Source organism: Bubalus kerabau, chromosome 2, assembly GCF_029407905.1.
Source record: "Bubalus kerabau isolate K-KA32 ecotype Philippines breed swamp buffalo chromosome 2, PCC_UOA_SB_1v2, whole genome shotgun sequence".
Lineage (NCBI taxonomy): Eukaryota > Metazoa > Chordata > Mammalia > Artiodactyla > Bovidae > Bubalus > Bubalus kerabau.
Genome location: NC_073625.1, coordinates 47,823,064 through 47,839,739, shown reverse-complemented (window position 1 = coordinate 47,839,739; position 16,676 = coordinate 47,823,064). Strand labels below are relative to the sequence as shown.

The window sequence follows — 16,676 nt, the reverse complement described above, 5'->3', positions numbered from 1 at the left end:
TAAAATTTAAATTTATTTATTTTAATTAGAGGCTAACTACTTTACAATATTGTATTGGTTTTGCCATACATCAACATGAATCTGCCATGGGTGTACACGTGTTCCTAATCCTGAACCCCCCTCCCACCTCCCTCCCCATACCATCCCTCTGGGTCATCCCAGTGCACCAGCTCCAAGCATCCTGTATCCTGCATCAAACCTGGACTGGCGATTCGTTTCTTATATGATATTATACATGTTTCAATGCCATTCTCCCAAATCATCCACCCCCTCCCTCTCCCACAGAGTCCAAAAGACTGTTCTTTACATCTGTGTCTCTTTTGCTGTCTCGCGTACAGGGTTATCGTTACCATCTTTCTAAATTCCATATATATGCGTTAGTATACTGTATCGGTGTTTTTCTAAAAATATGGAACGCTTCACGAATTTGCGTGTCATCCTTGCACAGGGGCCATGCTAATCTTCTCTGTATCATTCCAGTTTTAGTATACGTGCTGCTGAAGTGAGCACTGGATTATAACTTCTTGAAGACATGAACTATTTCTTATCCAACTTTGTATCTCCTGTGAACTTAACAAAATTCTTTCCACATGGACTTTTTCCTTCCTTAATTGATATGAATACCAGAGGTGAATATGGTCTTGACTCCTTATCCAGGAATTTGGGGAAGAGGAAGCAGAAGATGAGGGAAAGGTAAGTCAGGCAATGACTTACAATTACTTCTTAGGCTATAATAATGTTGTGAGTGATTTATGCTTTACAGCTTTTTTGAGTTATAATTGATATGCAAAACTGCACATATTTGTTAAGTTTTGACATATGTATACATCCATGAAACCACTGCCCTAATCAAGATAACAAATATATCTATCTCCTCCCAAAAGTTTCCTTATGCCCCTTCATAGACTCTTTCGTTCACTTCTACTTCAAGCCTTCAAGCAACTGCTGATTTGTTTTCTGTCACTATGGTTTGAATTTCCTACAATTTTATATAAACAGAACCATTCAGTATGTACTCTTTTTGTCTGGTTTCTTTCACTCCACATAATGAGAGTCACCCATGTTTTTAAACAGATCAATAGCTCGCTCTTATTCTTTTTATTGCTGAGTAGTATTCCATTGCATGAGCATACCACAATTTATTTGTCTATTGATGGTCATTTGAGTTGTTTAGTTGTTTCAAGTATTTGGCTATTACAAGTTAAGCTGCTATGAACATTTATTTATACAGGTCTTTTCATGTGGACATATGTTTTCATTCATCTTAGGTATTTACACTGGGTATTTACACCCAATAGTAGAATGCCTGGGCCTTAGGCTAGGTCTATATGTAACATTTTAAGGAATTACCAAAATGATTGCACCATTTTCATTCCCATCAGCAATGCAGGAGAATTGTGGTTGCTCCTTCTCCTCACCAATAGTTGCTTTAAAAAACAAACTCAGGCCATTGTAGCAGTGGTAGCTGACTGTGGTTTCAATTAGCATTTTCCTAATGACTAATGAAGAACATCTTTTCACGAGCTCATTCATCATCTTCTTTGACAAAGCGTTTGTTCATATCTTTTGTCCATTTTTAAAACTGTGTTGTTTTCTTACTGTTGTGTTTCAAGTTTCTCTGTAGATTCTGGACACAATTTTTTATCATACACATGACTTGGAAATATTTTCTCATGGTCCCTGGCTTGCTTTTTAACTATGTCTTTTCAAGTTGTAGGAGGTTTAAATATTGATAAAGTCCAGTTTATTACTATTCTCTTTTATGAGTTGTGCTTTTGGTATCGCAACTGAGAAATCTTTAACTCAAGGTCACAAAGATTTTCTTCTTCTGAAAGTTTTATAGCTTTAAGTTTTACCTAAATAGATTTATGATAAATTTTTTTAGTTAATTTTTGCCTATGGTGTGAGGTACTGATTGAGGTTCATTTTTTCAAATAAAAACATTAAGTTTCTCCAGAATCATCTGTTGAAAAGATGATCCTTTCTCCACTGGATTGCCTTTGCAAGTGTGTTGAAAATCAGTTAACCATATGTGTGTGGGTCTGTTTATGGACTCTATTCTGCTCCAATGGTTGTTGTGTTTATCTTTATACCAATATGTCAGTGCATGATTTATATTCCTATAATATTTTAGATAAAGTGCTTTCACCCATAGATAATAGGGTTGTGTTCATGATGTGGACTCTGGAGCCAAATTACTTACGGGCACATCCTGGCTCTAGCACTGTTGGCTATATCATGCACGCGTGCTAAGTTGCTTCAGTCATGTCCAACTCTTTGTGACCCTATGGACTATAGCCTACCAGTCTCTTTTGTCCATGGGATTCTCCAGGCAAGAATGCTGGAGTAAGTTGCCATGCCCTCCTCCAGGGGATCTTTCTTCAGGGATCAAACCCACATCTCCTGCAGCTCCTGGATTGCAGGCAGATTCTTTACTGCTGAGCCAACAGGCAAGCCCACTGGTTATATTATTTTGAAAAGTGAAAATCACTCAGCCGTGCCTGACTCTGCAACCACATGGACTATACAGTCCATGGAATTCTCCAGGCCAGAATACTGGAGTGGGTAGTCTTTCCTTTCTCCAGATATTACTTTAGGCAAATTCTTTAATATCTCTGTGCCTCAGTTTACTCATCTATAAAATGGGGATGATGACAGTATCCACTCATCAGATTGCTGTGATCCTTGTGTTGGTCCAAAAAAAGTATATAGAGCAACATTCAATGAAAGTTTTCTCTTATATAACTTCCTGTATAAAACAATCATAGGAGCTAGTTAGGTATTATTTTTCCTTTTAACAGATAAAGAACTTAAGATGAAAAGAGGTATTATCAGTATTGGCCATGTCATACAGAGAAAAACTACACTTAAGTCTTCTGATACAGAACCTAGCGTCTTTTCTACTCCATCTCTGAGACTATAATGGAGGCCTCAGTCTTTCTATAACCTAATCTCCAAAGTCATGTTCTGTCATTTCTGCTGTATTCACTACTCTAGAAGCTAGTCTTTAAATCTGGCTCACACTCAAGGACAGGGAATTATCTAAAGTATAACACCAGTAGGTGGGGATCACAGGAGCCAGCTGAGAGGCCACTGATGACTGGCCCCTTCCCCTTTCTAGGATTCTTACAAGTCTGATAGGTGGGGTTGTGCTCAGAGGATTTTGAACTGTGGAATGAGAGGTCAGAGCATTCCCGAGCCAATGACCTAGGAGGAGACTTTGCTTTCTCCTCCTGAAAAGAAAGAGAATCTTAGCTCCTTCATTCACTGCTGCACACTGGCCACACCTTTTAATTAAGGAAGTATAGTTTCAGACTACACCCATGGAAATAAAAGAGGTATCCAGGTTGGGCCGAGCAATTTTCTTCTGCCCTCAGATGACAGTAGAAACATGTTCACGTAAGAGATTTCTTGGAGGAAATGCCTATCAAGGACAGACCTATGAAGGAGGGAACCAGAGAAGGTGGGAGAGCTTTCAGATTGCATTACAGGACATCTGTGCAAGGCGGGGGAGAGGAGGTGGGGACAGAGAGCGTTGTGCTGCCGTGCAACTCCAAGAAAGGACGTTCCAGCTCACCGAGAAGTCCTCGAGCCCGCGTCATCCATCAGAGGAGTCCTGGGGGTAATAGAACTGAGCCTGGAATGGTACCCCACTGTGCTCAGTCCTTGGCTGGGAGCAGTCTGAGGGACGTGTGGTCTTAGCACGAGTGGAGGAGGGGCTCCCGGGGGCCAGCAGCTAGGGATCTGAGCTGCATCTTTTCACATCTGTCATGCATATGCCCTAGGGTCGGATTCCTGTGGCCATGAGGTGAGCACAGGTGCTAAAGGAGCACAAAGGCATCTAATCCAGACTTTCAGGATGAGGGCAAAGCTTTCTGCAGTGCTTCCCTGGTGGCTCAGACTGTAAAGCATTTGCCTGCAATGTGGGAGGCCCGAGTTCATTCCCTGGGTTGGAAGACCCCCCTGGAGAAGGAAATGGCAACCCACTCCAGGACCTTTGCCTGGAAAATCCCATGGACGGAGGAGCCTTGTAGGCTACAGTCCATGGGGTAGCAAAGAGTCGGACATGACGGAGCGACTTCACTTTCCTTTCCTTTTCTGCAGTGCAGTGGTCAAAACTGACACAGGAGCAGAGAAGAGGAATTAGCAAAACCACACATGCTGCTAATGCAGGTGCATACTGGTACCACAGCTTGGGAAAACCACTGGCGGTATGTAGGAAGCTGAAGTATTTGCATGGCCTGGGCGGTAGCGCTCCACTCCTGGGGATGGCAGTTAGAGGAAATCTTTGCCCATGCACATGGATGCTCTGGTCTGTGTGTACAAAAATGTGCCCAGCAGTATCACTGGTACTCGGCACCCACAAAGGAAACAGTCCATGTCCATCAGCAGAACAGAAGACTTGTGGTCCAATGGAATAGTATCAGCAAGGAAAGGAAGTGGATTTATGGCTACACTCAATAACTTGGATCACGAACACAATGTTGGGGGGTGGAAATCAAGTCACGAATGCAACATTTTAAAAGGAGGCAGAAATAAGATACTGCTTAGGGAATATATGCATAGATGGTAAGACCATAAAGAAATACAAGGAGGGACTTCCCTAGTGGTCCAGTGATTAAGAATCTGTCTTGCAGTGCTGGGCACCTGGGTTTGATCCCTGGTCCGGTAACCAAGATCCCACATGCCTCAAAGTAACTAAGCCTGATCCCTGTAACTAAGATCTGCGGTGATAAAATAAATAAATATCAAAAACAAAAAAAAAAAAAAAAAAAGAAAGAAAGAAAAGCAGGGAAAGTGGGGGCAAGTTGGGGCTATGTTTCTGGAGAGGCACAGAAGAGGATTCTGGGATGGGGGAATCCAGGATACTTGTCTTGAATAATTTTTCCCTAAATTCTTCATATGGGCTTCATGCAATCTCTGTCTGTATAACTCGTAGTTTTTTCTTTTTTTTAAAAAAGGAAGGAGGATAGGAGTAGGCTACGTGGAGGAAGTACAGTGTGTTCCAAGCAGAGGGCAAAGGACAGGAGGGGAGGTGCATGCAGGGGTTAGGGACTTGCAAATCCAGTGGGGTGACGAGGTGAGGAGTGGCAGGTGACAGAGGTAGATGGAGGACCCCGCAGACGGAGGAGTTTGAACCAGAGGGCAATAGGGAGCCACTGAAGTATTTAAGCTGTGGAGAAACGGAATGAGATCTATTTCCAGAAAGATCCTTTGGCCCTGGCATGAGGATGTGCCTCAGAGATCCAGGTGAGTGGGGATGAGCTGGGGAAAGGAGGAGGGTGCCTGGTCCTCGCTGTAGCCAGTGGCTGGTCTTCTTCACCATCAGGCCAACTGCTCTGCTCTGCTGCATCCAGGGACTTGTCATTTCTTAATCACAGAATCATTTTGTAACCAGAGGAGAGCCCCTCCTGGCTACTCTCCAAGGTCAATCAGGAATATTACTGATGGAGGTGAACTGTAATTTTGGGTCCCAAGGGCCCTCTCATTTACATGCTGGACATTTTGGTGGAGAGGGGTAAAGAAAAACAAGCGAAAGGATTTGTAAGTAACTAATGCGGTCTACGGGGTCGCACCGAGTCGGACACGACTGAACGCCTTCACTTTCACTTTTCACTTTCATGCATTGGAGAAGGAACTGACATCCCACTCCAGTGTTCTTGCCTAGAGAATCCCAGGGACAGGGGAGCCTGGTGGGCTGCTGTCTATGGGGTCGCACAGAGTCGGACACGACTAAAGCGATTTAGCAGGAGCAGCAGCAGCAGCAATCATCCCAAAAGTTCACCCTTTGTAGGAATCATTTAATAATAGCGTTGTATGTAACAATTCTTTATCGCTAAAAAGACTTGTTGCATCTGCAATAATATTATAGATGAGTGTTTAGTTAACATGGGGATTTTTTTTTTAGTGATTACATATTTGATTTTAAGGTCAGTTGTGGACTTCTTTATTCAAGTCAGAAACTGAATTCCCAAGATATTGGCCAATCCAAAAAGTCTGGGTTTTTCGGTAACATCTTATGGAAAAACCTGAATGAACTTTATACTACTACCACTAAGTCATGTCAGTCATGTCCAACTCTGTGCGACCCCATAGACGGCAGCCCACCGGGCTCCCCCGTCCCTGGGACTCTCCAGGCAAGAACACTGGAGTGGGTTGCCATTTCCTTCTCCAATGCATGAAAGTGAAAAGTGAAAGTGAAGTCGCTCAGTTGTATCTGACTCTTAGCGACCCCATGGACTGCAGCCTACCAGGCTCCACCATCCATGGGATTTTCCAGGCAAGAGTACTGGAGTGGGGTGCTATTGCCTTCTCCGGAATGAACTTTATAGCTAACTCCAAATTCCTGCATGTTCTCCTAAGACCTCAGTAAACCTAGGCTGAAAGTTCAAGCTGATGTAATGTGGGAGGAACCACCTAATGGCTCCCAATTATCCTGTAATCTTAATTGCATGTGAGGAAAATTATTTTCCTTCTGGCAGCATAAATAGTTGCTATTGTTGCCACTGTATTTATTTTTTAAATATGGCCAATTTGATGAAATTAACAATATTTCTTTATTATAATCTATCTGCCCATGTCCATTTTCCTGTCTTAAAAATGTTTTCTTATCTTTGGTTTGTTCAAATCAGGATTCAGAAAAGTTCCACAGGTTGTATTTTGTTGGCATGTTTCTTATGTGTCTTTTTATCTGTAACAGCGGTCAGCAAACATTCTGTTAAAGGTTAGATACTTAATATTCTAGGCTTTGTGGCCTGTAAAATTGTTGAGAACTAAACTCTGCAGTTATAGCATGAAAGCAGCCCCTTGAAAATGTGTGAAAAAGTCACCTAGCTGTATTCTTGTAATAAAGCCTTATTTACACAGACAGCAGAACAGATTTGGCCCACTGCTTAGGGTTTGCAAACCAACCCCTGGTTTACAGTTTTGTAAGGAAAGAGGTTGGGCTTCCCAGGTTGCGCTAGTGGTAAAGAACCCACCTGCCAATGCAGGAGACACAAGAGACAGCAGAGTTTGATCCCTGAGTTGGGAAGATCCCCTGGAGGAGAGCAAGGCAACCTACTCCAGTATTCTTGCCTGGAGAATCCCATGGACAGTGGAGCCTGATGGGCTATGGTCCCTAGGGTCGCAAAGAGTTGGACACGACTAAAAAGACAGCACAGCACAGCAGCACAAGGAAGGAGGTTTACCTGTAGAAGCTAATAATATGCTACGATTTTATAAGGCTCAGACGGTAAAGAATCTAACTGCAATGCGGGAGACCTGGGTTGGATCCTTGGGTTGGGAAGTTTCCCTGGAGGAGGGCACGGCAACCCACTCCAGTATTTGGTAGCTCAGCTGGTAAAGAATCTGCCTGCAATTCAGGAGGCCCTGGTTCAATCCCCTGGTCAGGAAGATCCCCTGGAGAAGGGATAGTCTACCCAGTCTAGTATTCTTGGGCTTCCCTAGTGGCTTGGGTGGTAAAGAATCTGCCTGCAACGCAGGAGACCTGGGTTGATCCGTGGGTTGGGAAGATCCCCTGGAGAAGGGAATGTCTACCCATCTCAGTATTCTGGCCTGGAGCATCCCACGGACAGAGGAGCTGGCAGGCTACAGTCCATGGGGTCCTAAAGAGTTGGACACAACTGAGCAGTTTTCACTTTCAAAGAAAATAACTTCAAGCATTATAAAGTTAATGAATTTCTTTTGGAGACTTTCAAAAAAATATGGGCAATCTGAAAAAATAGATACAATCTAATAGGAAAACATTCTATCTAGATTTGATACATTCTGAAGTACAGAATCTTCCTCATAGCAGCTTCTGAGGAAGCTGGCTACTTACTAAATACCTTCTCCAGTAAAAATAATCATTTACCTTCTGAACATGTTCTCTGTTGGAATCCCCTCTGCCTCCTACACCCTCTCAGCTGGCTGTCCTCCTCTTCCTTTATAAAAGGATGGTCAACGAAGTTCAGATCAAGGGCATAGATCTGTTTTGCCAAGGCAAACTTGACCCTGAGCCAGCAGGGGGCTGCAGAGCTATTACTTATAATCTAGTGCCTATGTGCTTTGCCTTTTTTACTAAATCTCTCTTCAGTCCTGTCTGATGATAATGGGGACATTCTCACCAATGTCCATCAACAGAGCCCAAGCAACACAGGGGGCGATGCTCCTCCCAGAGGGCTAGACTTTGAGATGGTGCTTGTATGTTGACTTTCTTACCACGGGAAGTGCTGACCCATGGTGTCACAACATCCACCTTTCGACATCCCTCGGGTGGCCAGGTCATTTTGGGGGTGCTTCTCGAGCAGGCTTCAGGACTATCATCTTCCTTCCTTTGGTTAAAGTTCTCTGAATGGGGAGACTATTCTGAGCAGTAAAAGACATCACCTGGGCTCTACAGAAGATTATACACTTGCTATTAACATTTATGAAGATAAAACAACCAGAGGAAAAAACACCAACACGCTGAGTTGTAATATAAGCGTGATGAATTAGGAGCTGAGGAAACATCACCCGGGAGTATGACCAAAACAAGGGGAAGCCAGTCTAGAATATTTTCGCTATTCTTGACCCTTGCCTTTCTAGCTGCCCCTCAAATATCCTGTCAGTCTCCCAATCTGACAGGTTCCATCCCTCACACTCCTTCCTTCAACCTCCACGAGCCCGGTTCATGGTGACCTCTGAGTGTGTTCCTGCTTACACAGGTGCACACTTGTACACCTGCTCCCTTTGAATCCATTTAGCCCCAATTACCTCCAGCTGAGAAACTCCCCCGTGCTGAGCAGGCCTCCCCTTGAATGACTGACCCCCTAGTTTATTTTTCTCAGTGCTCTCACCTCACCCTGGAAGCCTGGCCCCTCCAAGACCTCTGCAGATGCTGTCTGATCCATCTGCAACCTTCTCCAGCTCATGGCCTTTGTTCATTTTATTAATATACATCTAAGATCTTATCGTGTGTGCATGCTCAGTCACGTCCAACTCTTTCTGACCTCGTGGACTGTAGCCCACCAGGCTCCTCTGTCCGTGGAATTTTCCAGGCAAAAATATGGGAGTGGTTGCCATTTCCTCCTCTAGGGAATCTTCCCAATCCAGGTATCAAACCTGCGTCTCTCGTGTCTCCTGCATTGGCAGGCAGATTCTTTACCTGTTGAGCCATCTAAGAAGCCCCTAGTTTATTCTTCTGGGTGCTCTCACCTCACCCCAGAAGCCTGACCCCTCTAAGATCCCTGCAGATGCTGTCTGATCCATCTGCAACCTTCTCCAGCTCATGGCCTTTGTTCATTTTACTATTATAAATCTAAAATCTTCCTATATGTGTTCTTTTGGACTTTGCACTTGTGGAGAAAGAACACAAAGCTGTTTAATACCTCCCACATTATTGACGTTTAACATTAAGAACAGTTAAAGGCCTCCAATAGGCAGTTGAGGATATTTCACGATAAAGTTAGAAGAAAAACTAACTGCTTCAGTAAGTGGAGATACAGGAAGTATTGTCTCTTTACAATCATAAAATTAAAAAATACATTAAGTATTTGTTTCCTAAAAAAAAAAAAAGATACTGTGCTAAGGAGAGCGTCTCCCACAAACATCCCATAATTTATGTGCAGGAGAGGGTGGGAAAAGGTGAAAATAAGAGAACATTCCATTTGCTGCTGCTGCTTAGTCGCTTCAGTCGTGTCCGACTCCGTGTGACCCCATGGGCTGCAGCCTACCAGGCTCCTCCGTCTATGGGATTTTCCAGGCAAGAGTACTGGAGTGGGGTGCCACTGCCTTCTCCGACATTTCATTTAGGCAAACTTTTGCTTTATCTTTTTATTTTTCTTTGTAAGTGAAGCCCAGAGTTGAGCTTCCAAAAAAATTAAAAAAAAAAACACCCTTATTTTTTCAAAATTAAAAAATAACTTGAAATTGGTGGATCAAAAGGGAGGAAAATGTTTAGGGAACTGCCTAATGCCTGACCTAATAATGTATGTTGCCTACAGGGTTTCATTCCGCAAGGCACACAACCAATAGCACATGCAAGTTGATGGGGTGAGAGAGGTAAAGATTAGTCTAGATATTTCCAGGAGGCTTGCTGAGAAGACAGACAACTGCAGGCAAATCAACACGGCTAAAAGGATCTAAACATGGGGGCAAGGGTGTGGGGAGTGGGGGACAGGAAACATTACTGGTTCACGGGGCTTCCTGGGTGCTTACACGGTAAAGAATCTGCCTGCAATGCAAGAGACTTGGGTTTGATCCCTAAGTCAGGAAGATCCCCCTGGAGAAGGGAATGGCAACCCACTCCAGTATTCTTGCCAGGAGACTTCCATGGACAGAGGAGCCTGGTGGGCTATGGTCCACGGGTCACAAAGAGTTGGACATGATTGAGTGACTAACACTTTTTTTTTTTCTTTCACTGGCTTACTGGTAAAACATTTAGGAACAGGATACATTTGAAATGTTGTGACTTGGGTATGAGCCACTGTTTGAGGAACAAAGGTGGTACTGAGCAGCCAGGCAGAGACACAAGATTTTACAGGGCCACAGTCTGGCTCTGAGCAATTAGCGATGAAAACAGCCCCAGGTCTCAGTGAGGAGGGATTTGGGAGACAGAGCTTGAATTTGCCAGAAATGGTGGCTCCCTTTTTCACCACGGAGAAGCTGATAGGCTGATGAGAGCGATGATTGACAGCTTTAAATATGACTTGGTGACACCATGGGATTTTTTTTCTCCATTGATTGGAAACATTCACATTTCTTCACTTTCTAAGGGCTGTAGTTAGAAACTCAGGTCTATTTTTGAGGTATCTTTGAGAATTAATGATCTCGTGTGAACTCAAGGTAAGTCTCCTTATACAGGAATATAAAGTAAGAAGGCAGAGGTGATTATACTGGCCTAGGGCATGCACTGAAGTTATTTTTTGGAAAAGAATCAGATTTTGACACCTGGGCTTCTTTTTGGCTGCACCAGGTGTCGGCTGTCACACGTGGGATCTTTAGTTGTGACGTGGGATCTAGCTTTGTGACAAGGGGTCGAACCTGTGTCCCTTGCACTGAGAGGACGGAGTAGCCACTGACCACCAGGGAACTCTCTTGACTTCCCTTATTTTTTCTTTTCTAATAATGTAATGTAGTGTGTGTGCTCAGTCGTATCTCACTCTTTTCTACTCTGTGGACTATAGCCCACCAGGCTCCTCTGTCCATGGGACTCTCCAGACAAGAATACTGGAGTGGGTTGTCATTTCCTTCTCCAGGGGATCTTCCCAACCCAGGGATCAAACCTGAGTCTTTTACATCTCCTGCATTGGCAGGTGGATTCTTTACCACTGCACCACTTATTCCCTATCACAAAAACTTAGTTGAAAATGAATTACAATTTCTGGCTAATTGAATCTTAAACATATACCATATAAAATGTTACAATCCAGTTCAGTTCAGTCGCTCAGTCGTGTCTGACTTTTTGTGACCCCATGAATTGCAGCATGCCAGGCCTCCCTGTCCATCACCAACTCCTGGAGTTCACCCAAACCCATGTCCATCGAGTCTGTGATGCCATCCAGCCATCTCATCCTCGGTCATCCCCTTCTCCTCCTGCCCCCAATCCCTTCCAGCATCAGAGTCTTTTCCAATGAGTCAACTCTTCGCATGAGGTGGCCAAAGTACTGGAGTTTCAGCTTCAGCATCAGTCCTTCCAATGCACACCCAGGACTGATCTCCTTTAGAATGGACTGGTTGGATCTCCTTGCAGTCCAAGGGACTCTCAAGAGTCTTCTCCAACACCACAGTTCAAAAGCATCAATTCTTTGGCGCTCAGCTTTCTTCACAGTCCAACTCTCACATCCACACATGACCACTGGGAAAATCATAGCCTTGACTAGATGGACCTTTGTTGGCAAAGTAATGTCTCTGCTTTTCAATATGCTATCTAGGTTGGTCATAACTTTCCTTCCAAGGAGTAAGCGTCTTTTAATTTCATGGCTGCAGTCACCATCTGCAGTGATTTTGGAGCCCCCAAAAATAAAGTCTGACACTGTTTCCACTGTTTCCTCATCTATTTCCCATGAAGTGATGGGACCAGATGCCATGATCTTCATTTTCTGAATGTTGAGCTTTAAGCCAACTTTTTCAATCTCCTCTTTCACTTTCATCAGGAGGCTTTTTAGTTCCTCTTCACTTTCTGCTATAAGGGTGGTGTCATCTGCGTATCTGAGGTTATTGATATTTCTCCTGGCAATCTTAATTCCAGCTTGTGCTTCTTCCAGCTCAGCGTTTCTCATGATATACTCTGCATATAAGTTAAAAAAGCAGTGTGACAATATACAGCCTTGACATACTTCTTTTCCTATTTGGAAGCAATCTGTTGTTCTGTGTCCAGTTCTAACTGTTGCTTCCTGACCTGCATACAGGTTTCTCAAGAGGCAGGTCAGGTGGTCTGATATTCCCATCTCTCAGAATTTTCCACAGTTCATTGTGATCCACACAGTCAGAGGCTTTGACATAGTCAATAAAGCAGAAGTAGATGTTTTTCTGGAACTCTCTTGCTGTTTCCATGATCCAGCGGATGTTGGCAATTTGATCTCTGGTTCCTCTGCCTTTTCTAAAACCAGCTTGAACATCTGGAAGTTCACGGTTCATGTACTGCTGAAGCCTGGCTTGGAGAACTTTGAGGAAACTCTAAATTACAGAAAAAAAATTTTTTTTTCTTGTCAAACTGAGACTTTGTATTCTTTGACTAATACTTCCTGGTTCCTCACTTCTCGCAGCTCCTGCCAATCACTTCCCATGTATGCTTCTGTGTGTTTCACTACCTTAGATATTTCATGTAAGTGGCATCGTATAGCATTCGTCTTTCTGTGTCTGGATTATTTCACTTACATAATATCCTCCAGGTTCATCCATGGAGATCATTTTTGTACAGTTTTCTGTGTATTCTTGCCAACTCTTCTTAATATCTTCTGCTTCTTTTAGGTCCATACCATTTCTGTCCTTTATTGAGCCCATCTTTGCAAACAAACAGCAGTTTCTCTTTTTCAAGGCTGAATAATATCCCATTTACCACATATTCTTTATCTACTCTTGGACATTTTTTTAAAAAAGATTTACTTACTTGTTTTTTGGCTGTGCTGGGTCTTTGTTGCTGCGTGTGGACTTTCTATAGTTGCGGTGAGCCAGGACTATTGTTTGTTGTGGTGCCTGGGCTTCTCACTGTGCCCTCTTCTCTTGCTGGGGACCACAGGTTCCAGGCATTTGGGCTTATGTAGTTCCAGGCATTTGGGCTTATGTAGTTCCAGAGTGGGCTCAGTAGCTGTGGTACCCAGACTTAGTTGGTCTGCAGCATCTTCCTGGAGCGGGGATCGAACCCATATCTCCTGCGTTGGGAGCTGGATTCTTAACCACTGGACCACCAGGGAAGCCCCATTCTTCAACATTTTATTTCCTGTCTTCACTGTTAAGTGAGATATCTCTTTAACACTTTGATTTTAATTCTTTTAGATATAGAATCAGAAGAAGGATTCTGGGTCATATGTTACTTCTATTATTTTTTTTTTTTTGCAGAGCATCCACACTGTTTTCCATAGTGGCTGCACCAATTTACATTCTCACCAGTAGTGTATAGCGTTCTCTTTTCTCCAGGCTCTTGCCATAACCGTGTTCTCTTGGCTTTTTGGTAACAGTCCTTTCAGCAGGTGTGAGGTAACATCTCATTGCGGCTTTGATTTGCATTTCCCAGATGATAATCCCAAGGATCTTCCCAGACCAGGGATCAAACCCAGGTTCCCTGCATTGGCAGGTAGATTCTTAACCATGGGACCACCACGGAAGTCCCCAAGAAATTGTTACCAAAGCCAATGTTAAGAAGCTTCTTCCATGTTTTATTCTAGGAGCTTTATGGTTTCAAGTCTTCAGTTCAGTCACTCAGTCGTGTCTGACTCTTTGCGACCCCAAGATTGCCAGGCACGCCAGGCCTCCCTGTCCATCACCAACTCCCAGAGTTCACTCAGACTCACGTCCATCGAGTCAGTGATGCCATCCAGCCATCTCATCCTCTGTCGTCCCCTTCTCCTCCTGCCCCCAATCCCTCCCAGCATCAGAGTCTTTTCCAATGAGTCAACTCTTTGCATGAGGTGGCCAAAGTACTGGAGTTTCAGCTTTAGCATCATTCCTTCCAAAGAACACCCAGAACTGATCTCCTTTAGAATGGACTGGTTGGATCTCCTTGCAGTCCAAGGGACTCTCAAGAGTCTTCTCCAACACCACAGTTCAAATATATATATATATATATATTTAATCTGTTTTGAGTTGATTTGTGTGGGTGGTATGAAGCTCCCCCTGTGGCTCAGCGGTAAAGAATCTGCCTGCAATGCACGAGCCACAGGAGATGCGGGTTCGATCCCTGGGTCAGGAAGATCCCCTGGAGGAAGAAATGGCAACCCACTCCAGTATTCTTGCCTGGAGAATCCCATAGACAGAGGAGTCTGGCGGGCTGCAGTCCATAGGGTCGCAAAGAATTGGACACAGCTGAATTGACTTAGCACCCAGCACATGTGTGGGTGCTATAAGACAAGTCCAATTTTATTCTTTTGCAAGTGGACATGCAGTTTTTCCAGCACAATATACTGAAGAAACTATCCTTTTCCCATTATGTATTCCTGGATCCCTGCTAAGGTCATTGGTTGGCCTTATACTTGTGGGTTTATTTCAGGTCACTCTATTCTGTTCCACTGGTATATATGTCTGTTTCTATGCTAGTACTATTTTGCTTACGATAATTTTGTAATACAGTTTGAAATCAGGAAGTACAATGCCTCCAGCTTTGTTCTTCTTGCTCAAAATTGCTTTGGCTTTTCAGGTTTTTTTGTTTGTTTGTTTTTTAAATTCCATATGAATTTTAGGATTGGTTTTTCAAAATTTTGTAAAATTATTATTGAGATTTTGATAAGAATTGCATTGAATCTGTAGATTGCTTTGGGTAGTACTGGCATCTTAACAATATTAATTCTTCCAACTCATGAACATGGATCTCTTTCCATTTATTTGTGTCTGCTTTAATTTCTCTCATTAGTGTTCTGTAGTTCTCAGTACATCGACATTTCACCTTTTTTGGTTAAGCTTATTTCTAAGTATCAGAGCAATTTTTAAAATTAATAAATGAATACTGCAGAAACATTTTGTAATTCTAAATGACTCTGTGTGTGTGTGTATTAGTCGCTCAGTTGTGTGTGACTCTTTGCAACTCCTTGGACTGTAGCCCACCGGGTTCCCCTGTCCATGGGATTTCCCAGGCAAGAATACTGGAGTGGATAGCTATCCCCTTCTCCAGGGCATCTTTCCAACTCAAGGACTGAACCTGGATTCCTTGCACTGCAGGCAGATTCTTTACCATCTGAGCTACCACGGGAAGCCCACTAACTGTCTACACATAGTACAAAATTCAAAAAATCTTTTTTGGTGAATTAACACTTATAGTTATCATAGGAAGACACTCAATTTGCAGCAGCATTCTCTGATTTTATTATTATTTTAAATGAACCCACCAGTATTCTGCTACTGTGCTTAAACATTTTTTTGAAGGATTGTAAAATGTATTAATGGGACTTTCCCAGTGGCTCAGCAGTAAAAGAATACGCCTGCAACGCAGGAGACACAGTAGTCTCAGGTTCGATCCCTGGGTGGGGAAGATCCCCTGGAGGAGGACATGGCAACCCACTCCAGTATTTCTTGCCTGGACAATCCCATGGACAGATGAGCCTGGCGGGCTACAGTCTATGAGGTTGCAAAGAGTCAGACATAGCGAAGCAACTGAGCACACAGCAGAAAATTTACTAACAACCAAAAAAGAAGGAACAGTAAACAGCTACTGAATATATTTTCTTATTTACATGTTTCAACTGCAGTAAGCATGTTTTAATCAACATTTCAAGTAATCAAAGGAGTACAACTCTTTTTTCTCCTTCTCAGAAGAAACCGATGAGCCCTCAGGCAGTCAGTCACCAGATTGGGAGAGTTGGGGGTGCTGACTGTTGAAATATTATGCAATCAGGCTAATTTCCTTATGCTACTTTTCAGGTTAGAGGGAGGAGGAGGGGAGGACACCAGATTCTCAAGCAACCCTGGGCATTAGGGGAAATTATGGCGACTCAAGAGGAGATGCTAAAAGTTGAAGTCAGCTCATGGTATTGCCCTGGTCTTTGGCTTGGCACATCCTTTGGGGGTCCACATTTTCTCATTTAAACTTGGACATGTGGTTCATATCAGGAGGGACAGCTGAGGTAGGAACCATCCTGGGAAACCTGTACCTAATTCACTTCTGAAGGTTCAGAAATTTCTTACTTCCTTCTTTTTATTTATTTACACTATCCTACTCTCTTTAACCAAAGGCGAAATTACACTAACCAGGTAATTTGTACTACTGCCTCCATGGTTTCTCCCTGAAAGGACAAGGTGATGGAGAGGTCGAAGAAAATGTCAAAATCCAGGTATCACAGAAGCGGTTGTATTCAAACCATCCTCACCTTTGGTGGTGGATGGGAGGTTGGGGATAAGAACCAATAAGGTGTCTGGATAAGGTGGTAAATGGAGTCTCAATTTTGGTTTACACAGAGTACATGGTAGACCTACTGCAAAACAGTATGAGCTCAGCCTCCATATAGTCAGTCTGGCTCCAAACTCGGTCCCTGTTTCTATCAGACCTGGGGCTGGTCTTGCGTGCC

The 16,676-nt window shown here is 43.4% G+C and overlaps 1 non-coding gene across 1 annotated transcript; it reads right to left on the bottom strand.

The window, feature by feature from the left end:
• Positions 1–403: 403 nt before the first annotated feature.
• On the bottom strand, positions 404–510 carry LOC129645082 (U6 spliceosomal RNA). The gene has a single exon (XR_008711173.1). It is a non-coding gene; the product is annotated as a U6 spliceosomal RNA (small nuclear RNA).
• Between the last annotated feature and the right edge of the window lie 16,166 nt (positions 511–16,676).